This window comes from Mustela erminea, chromosome 11 (genome assembly GCF_009829155.1).
Source record: "Mustela erminea isolate mMusErm1 chromosome 11, mMusErm1.Pri, whole genome shotgun sequence".
Taxonomy (NCBI): Eukaryota; Metazoa; Chordata; class Mammalia; order Carnivora; family Mustelidae; genus Mustela; species Mustela erminea.
The window spans coordinates 104,395,261-104,403,278 of record NC_045624.1 but is presented as its reverse complement, the minus strand read 5'-3'; the positions used below and the strand labels follow the sequence as shown (position 1 = coordinate 104,403,278).

Genomic DNA, 8,018 nt, shown 5'->3' with positions numbered 1-8,018 from the left:
AAGCTGTGGTTCTTACTGAGTAAGTGATAGAGTGCAAATTGTGTTAACAATGGACTGTGAGTACATTGGAAAGGATTTCTCTGTCTCTATTAGAATTACATAATGAGCATCTTAACTACTCAGAAATAGTAGAAATCAAGTTTATTAAACCTAAACAAATAAGGAATTTGCTGGAGGATATCAGAGAACTCCCTGACATGCAAAGCTCAGAGCACATATATGAACTAAGGGAAACTATCACTCTAATCCTCTGGCAGAACGCAGGCAGAGCAAGAGACTGGGAAGGGTGTGGTATTAGTGCAGCAGTCAGTAAGATTCAGAGCCCCAGGCAAGAAGTTCTGATTGGCTGAGCTAAACCAGGCATTCACTCTCCAGCTGACAGCTTCTGTAGTAGAAGGTGAGCCTTACTCCTCCCAGGCTTCTTTCCAAATATTAAGAACATTTGGATATTGTAGCCTCAAATGACAAGTCTACCTCAAACATGCTTCCCACTACAATAATAATACCCATCAGTTTTTGAGGACTTCTATTTTTTCAGGCACTGGGCTAGATGTTCCATATGTAGAATCTCTAATCCTTATCACAACCTCTAACAAAGATAGCAGTCTTTTTTTTTTTTTTTTTTTGCAGTTGAAGAAACAGTTGAAGAGGTTAAGTAACTTCCCTATGGCCATAGAGGTGATAAGTGATAACCCAGGACTTAACTGATCTAGAACTGATGTCCTGTCCACTCTATCACAACACCACCTCTACACATTATCTAAAAATGTTCCCTGTATCCCAAATAGGTTACACCAATAGGACTTGTTTTTTAGCCCTTACATCCACATCTGCATAAGAAAGGGTATTAACAAAACAACTTCTAAGGCTCCATGCATCTGTGCCATTCTGTATTTCAATAACTATACTCATGGCTACCATTTTAAAATGACATTAAGTATATAACTACAGAGCAGATTTAGAAGATGTTGGTGGAACCATTATTGCTATTAGGTGTGAGGCTGTTTTCTTTGGTCTTGTGCAGCTTTCCCTGAAAGACTGTACTTCCCCTGCCAAGTCAGTTCCCTGAAATCTGTTTGGAAACTAAACGCAGGCCTGTATCCCTGTGGAAGTGGCTGTCAAACATACAATTCCTGCTGTCTGGCTGGTGACAGGCTAATCATCCTTTGTTCTTCTAAATGAACACATCTCAGCAGACTCAAAGAAACTTTCAAAGGAGAAAGCGTTTATGTTCACCATTTTTATGGGGACAAAGTGAGGGGTGGTTCAAGTAATCACTCCTGATATTCTCTTGGGTATATGTGGTTTTAACTAGAAACTAAAAGCTACTTGGACACTTTTGCAGAGCCATATCACTGGCTTCAGTCTGGAACTCATGTCTGAAACTGCAGCTAGCAAAAGGGTATTAAAAAGCATGAGCTCTGGGTGTGTTCCTTCTTCCTGAGGAGCAGCTTGCAATTCATTTTTTCAGTTGTGTTATAAATGGACAGTTATGAAGCACCTGCTTGGGGTAAATATTGTATCAGTGTTGAGATTTTACCTGCAAAAAAAAAAAACCCAAAAAACAAAACAAAACAAAACAAAAAAACATTCTCAGCACAAGAGTGATGGAAATGTCACGTTATGAATGCCCGGAGAATGTACTGTCGGAGCACCAAAAAGGGAATTACTGGATGTTGGGGGTAAGTTGGAAGAAAAATCTCAGAAGAAGTTATATTTGAGTGGAGTCATAATGAAAACAATTTTACCCAGAAGATAAGGGAGAGGGTATTTGAAGACTTGGAAGACAAAAGCCTGCAAGTGTCAGGACATAGGAAGTTTGGGCGATCAAGAGTTGCGTAAGAGGGGAATAATAGCTAAGTGAAAGAAGAATTTAAAAAGGAGTTGAAATAGGCCATGGTGTGAACAGTCACATATATCAGGTGAAGGTGTGTGGATCATGTTAATAAGGTATTACTGAAGGTTTCTACATGGAAGGTGATGTGACCAGATTGTATTCTGTCTGTTGACAGAGGGATGGATTAGAGCAAGGAAGGCAAATGAGCCTTTACAGATAGTCAAATAACAAATAAAATTTTACTGTTTTGATAGGAATTTACAGAAATGTGGGTAGATTCATTATTTTTTCATAGTCTCCTGAAAATATGAAAGCCATGAAGATCTGATATGAAAATATGTAGTATTTTCATTAGGAAATAATTGCAGTGCTTATTTTCTTTTACTGGCCTAAAGCCTTACAAGAAAAAAAAAAAAAGGCGGTAGGCCAGCACAGTGTACCTTGACTTTTCTAAGTTTTATAGAGCATCAAATTTTGTTCACTAATTCATAAGATAATTACCAACAAAATCTTCAATCACAGTGAGTTAATAAGTTATTAAACAATACTCTTTCTTATTTGAAAGCTTTCCCACTAGTTGTTTAGCCACTAAAAGTGCTTGCTTAACATTCCATGTTGTACTTAAGAATGACTTTTGAACATCTACCATGTACCATTGAACTAAATCAGAAGATGTGAATGTGCACTGCTTTAAGACATGTCAAAATGAATAAGTGTTTTAGTAAGCTGTTCTATTTCTAAGACCAGGCAGTGGGAAAAAAAAAAAAACAATGAGCAAGTCTCCAGTGCTAAGATGGGAAAATACAAAAACCATCCCAGCTTAGTCCACTCATCACCATGGTTTCATCATCTATTACACAGTAAAACAAACATAGCCACTGACTATAACCCTTAATGAGCATATGTGACTCTGATAATATTTATCAGGTTTATTTGTTTGAGGCCAACTGAAATGAAAAGAAAACAGTACAGCATTGGGTCATTAGTCTCTTCTGACATGTGCTGTAATTCTAAGGAAAACATTAGTAGCTTATTTTTAGTAAGTAGCAAGTACCTTCATCCACTGAAGTGATAATGGCCCAAGGAACCATCCCTGGGATGGAAAACAGAAATTTCCAGAATTAAACTTCCTTGCCCATCTGTTCCATGGTTGTAGATTATCTATCAGCATTGTCATTTCTCATTAGCATCAAGGAATGTTTTACTTCAGACCGTTATACAATTCTCCTAAACTAGACTGTCTTTCACCTTCACCTGTGCTAACACAAGGTCATCACAGACAAAAGAAATGAAAAATGTCACCTCCTCCAGGAAACCCCTTCACCTAAAAATGTCATCACTTGTATCTTATATTATTTTTACTTACATAATCTGTTTATTTTGTATTTTTTATTCAAAAATGTTATTTAAATATTTATACAGAAATGATAGAGCAAGACACTGTTCTAAGACCCATACTGATGTTATATGGGGGAGACAGCAGATAGATAAAGAAAATACAGTTTCTTTCTTATGGGAGTAACAAATCCAGTAGGAGAGATGAGGCAGATAAATAGGATCAAAAAGTGGTTCTCAATATTATTTCCATCTGAGAAGTATGTAACTTCTTGCCACCCAACCCAAAGATTCACCATTGATTGACAGAAGTGTGTGATGTGATGAAGTGGTCACAATCCGAGCTGGTGTAATGGGAGGAGGGGAGGGTATGGGAAATAGTTTGAAAATTATTAAAAGGCATCAGTAATTCAAAGCAGGGCCTATGAAATAAAACACATGGGTTAAAATGTGAGGACTTCTACTATTTGTGTGATTTTGATTAATTACATAATCATTTTAAAACTCATAATTACGATCACTAAATGAGTTACTATGAAAGGATGTATTAAAATGTCCAGCTTAAAAGTTCTCAATGAAGGATATGTATTATTTTGTTGGTATTACGCTTCTTGGAGGGAAGAATAGCCCAGTTAAGAATTATTTAACCTAGTGAAGAATCATTGTATTAAATTGTGAAATGTTCCCCAGGGGAAACAGAGTCTATGCTGGGGAGTTGAGAAGAAAAGGAATTTTAGGATCTTGGAGAGGGGATCAGAGAAGGATTCTTAGAAGAGACACCCATTACAGCTGGCTTATAAGGGTCACCTATGATTTGAGGAAGCAGTGGTAAAGGAGGTAGACCATCCAACCATGAGCCAAATGATAAATGGAGAGCTTTTGCACATTTCTTTCTTGGTTTTCTAACATGAATTCCAGGCATTTGTTGGGTATTCCCACTAGAAAAGGTAAGCTTCTTAGAACTGGAACCATGATTTTACTTTTTATTTATTATTCCCAAAGAGAAGCCAGTATAAATAAAATAAATACTTTTGTTGACAATCTGGGGTCTATGTAGAGGCCATTCTTATAATCAAGAGATTGATTAATACATTGTGAAAGCTCTCTCTCTCTCTTTATCTATATCTCAAAAACATAATAGGAAGGAGGTGATTCAAGAAGGCCATATGGGGAGATCCTGAACTCACCTTCTCCCACAGACAAAACAAATCTACAGATACATAGGGAATACTTTCCTCTAAAAAGTCCTGAAAACTAAATGACCAGCATATCCATAACAAAGAATAAAAGGACCAGATTGAGATAGGAGAGTCAAACACTCTCACCAAAAACCCTACCCCAGGTGTGGCAACCCACTATTAGGAGAGGCAAGCAGAGAGAGAGAGAGGAGGAAGCAGGTTCCCTGCTGAGCAGAGAGCCCGAGGTGGGACTCCATCCCAGGACCCTGGGATCATGACCTGAGCCAAAGGCAGAGACTTTAACGCACTGAGCCACCCAGGTGCCCCTCCCCTTTTTTTTAAAAGGTAGCTCTCTAACTCTTAAGTTCTGCATCGGAGAAAAAATCCCCCTAAACATAAAACAAACAGGAATTATGTTCAAGAGAAACATGTAACTGTAGGGAATGGAGAACCTACCCATAAAGGGTTACAGAGACTCACCCTGAGAACATTGTCAAAGAAGCTACTTGAAAACTACCAAGAGTACATGTGAAATAGACTTACTTACTAATCTTAAAGTGATGGCTAGAGAGTTAGGGACCTGTTGGGATTCTCTCCAGGGATGGAAGAACTGGTGAGCACTGTTTTTTGCAATCCCATTATATCTTGCCAATCCCAGTATTAGAAGATGACATTTGAACACTCTTCCTCTAACCTGTTAGCATGGGTGGATTAGCCTCAGCCCTCTACAGCCCAGCTGCACCACAACTGGCTGGGCAAGGACCCCACCCTTCCTCCTTGGAGTTATGACTGTGCCACAGCTGGGCAAGTCCCCACCCCACCCCCACACCTAAAGCCACAGCCCTGCCAAAGCTGGCTAGCACATGCAGTCCACACAGGGGACATCCCTGGAGCATCTGGCTCTGGTGACTATGAGGATTGTGATCCTGGGCCCCATGGGTCATCTCTTATATAAGGCCATTCCTTCAATATTGGGAGAGACAGCTTTTTCACATAATACAGAGAAACAAACACAGAATCGGGCAAATAGGGAAGACAGAGAAATATGTTCCAAACAAAAGACCAACAAAGCCTCAGAAAAAGACTCTAATGATATGGAGATAAGTAATCTACCAAAAAGACTTCAAAGTAATGGTCAAAAAGATGCTCATGAAACTAGGGAGAAGAATGAATGAACATAGTGACAATTTCAAAAAAGAGATAGAAAATATAAGAAAGTACAAAACAGAACTGACAGAGCTGAAGAATATAATATCTGACCTGAAAAATTTACTAGAAAGGTTCACCAGCAAATTGGAAGAAACAGAAGAACAAATCAGTGAGCTGGAAGATGAAGCAATGGAACTCATCCAGACAAAGAAGAAAACGAAAATAAAGTTTAAAGAAAATACCTTAAGAGCAATCAGAGCTTCTAGACGTGCCTCTCTCCCAGTTTCCTGGAGTTTCCTCGCAGCATGGCCCCCAAACGCCAGTCTTCACTCCCGCCTCAAACGAAGAAACCGAGACAGCCTCCTGCCCCCAAGCCAGGGCAGACGTCAACATCTCAGCACTTGCATAAAGGAGACAAAGAACAGCAAGAAGCAATTGAACATATTGATGAAGTATAAAATGAAATATACAGACTTAATGAACAAGCCAGTGAGGAGATTTTGAAAGTAGAACAAAAATATAACAAACCCCACCAACCATTTTTTCAGAAGAGGTCGGAATTGATGGCCCAAATCCCCAATTTTTGGGTAACAACATTTGTCAACCATCCACAAGTGTCTGCACTGCTTGGGGAGAAGGATGAAGAGGTGCTGCATTATTTGACAAGAGTTGAAGTGACAGAATTTGAAGATATTAAATCAGGTTACAGAATAGATTTTTATTTTGATGAAAACCCTTACTTCGAAAATAAAGTTCTCTCCAAAGAATTTCATCTGAATGAGAGTGGTGATCCATCTTCAAAGTCCACTGAAATAAAATGGAAATCTGGAAAGGATTTGACGAAACGTTCAAGTCAAACAGATTAAAGCCAGCAGGAAGACACAGCATGAGGAACCAGAGAGCTTCTTCACCTGGTTTACTGACCATTCTGATGCAGGTGCAGATGAGTTAGGAGAGGTCATCAAAGATGATATTTGGCCAAATCCATTACAGTACTACTTGGTTCCCGATATGGATGACGAAGAAGGGGAAGGAGAAGAGGATGATGATGATGATGATGAAGAAGAAGGATTGGAAGATATTGATGAAGGAGATGAGGATGAAGGTGAAGAAGATGAAGATGATGATGGGGGGCGGAAGGAGAGGAGGATGAAGGAGAGGATGACTAATGGAACACTGATGGATTCTAACCTTCCTTTTTAAATTTTCTTCAGTCCCTGGGAGCAAGTTGCTGTCTTTTTTTTTTTTCTTTTTCTTTTTCTTTTCTCCTCTCATGCTCATTTGCCCTGTTTTTTGAAGTCTCCTTTTTCTCTCCTTTTATACCATGGTTCTCAGCTTATTTTGGGGGGAAATACCTTGAGCAGAATACAGTGGGAAAAGAATCTCTACCCCTTTTTGTTCCAAATTCATTTTTGTCCCTTCCTGTCTCAAAAAAACAAAAACTTTATGGAATCAACACCACCGTGCTCTGTGGGAAAAAAGAAAAACTTTCTGCTCCCTTAGCTCTGCTGGAAGCGGGAGAGTGCTAGGCCCCTGTGTAGTAGTGCATAGAATTCTAGCTTTTTTCCTCCTTTCTCTGTATATTGGGCTCAGAGATTACACTGTGTCTCTATGTGAATATGGACAGTTAGCATTTACCAACATGTCTACTTTCTCTTGTTTAAAAAAAAATTTAAAAAATAGGGTTATAGAAGGTCAGCAAAGGGTGGGTTTGAGATGTTTGGGTGGGTTAAGTGGGCATTTTGACAACATGACTTCTTTGGCATGTTTAATTGTGATGTTTAACAGACATCCTTGCAGTTTAAGATGACATGTTTAAAATAAAAATCTCTCCTAATGATGACTTGAGCCCTGCCACTCGATGGGAGAATCAGCAGAACTTGCAGGATCTTATTTGGAATTGACATTCTCTATTGTAATTTTGTTCCTGTTTATTTTTAAATTTTCTTTTTGTTTCACTGGAAAGGAAAGATGATGCTCAGTTTTAAACGTTAAAAGTATACAAATCAGTTGCTTTATTATACACTAATAATGAAAATACAGAAAGGGAAATTAGAGAATCGATTCCATTTACTATAGCACCAAGAACCATAAGATCCCTGGGAATAAACCTAACCAAAGAGGTAAGGGATCTGTACTCAAGGAACTACAGAACACTCTTGAAAGAAATTGAAGAAGACACAAAAAGATGGAAGACCATACCATGCTCTTGGATTGGAAGAATAAACATTGTTAAAATGTCTATACGGCCTGGAGCAATCTATACTTTTAATGCTATTCCGATCAAAATTCCACCAGTATTCTTCAAAGAGCTGGAGCAAATAATCCAAAAATTTGTATGGAATCAGAAGAGACCCCGAATCGCTAAGGAAATGTTGAAAAACAAAAATAAAGCTGGGGGCATCACGTTACCTGATTTCAAGCTTTATTACAAAGCTGTGATCACCAAGACAGCATGGTACTGGCATAAACAGACACATAGACCAGTGGAACAGAGTAGAGAGCCCAGATATGGACCC

At 38.7% G+C, this 8,018-nt stretch overlaps 1 pseudogene; it reads left to right on the top strand.

The window, feature by feature from the left end:
* The first annotated feature begins 5,774 nt into the window (after positions 1 to 5,774).
* On the top strand, positions 5,775 to 6,683 carry LOC116568890 (annotated as a pseudogene).
* The last annotated feature ends 1,335 nt before the right edge of the window (positions 6,684 to 8,018 follow it).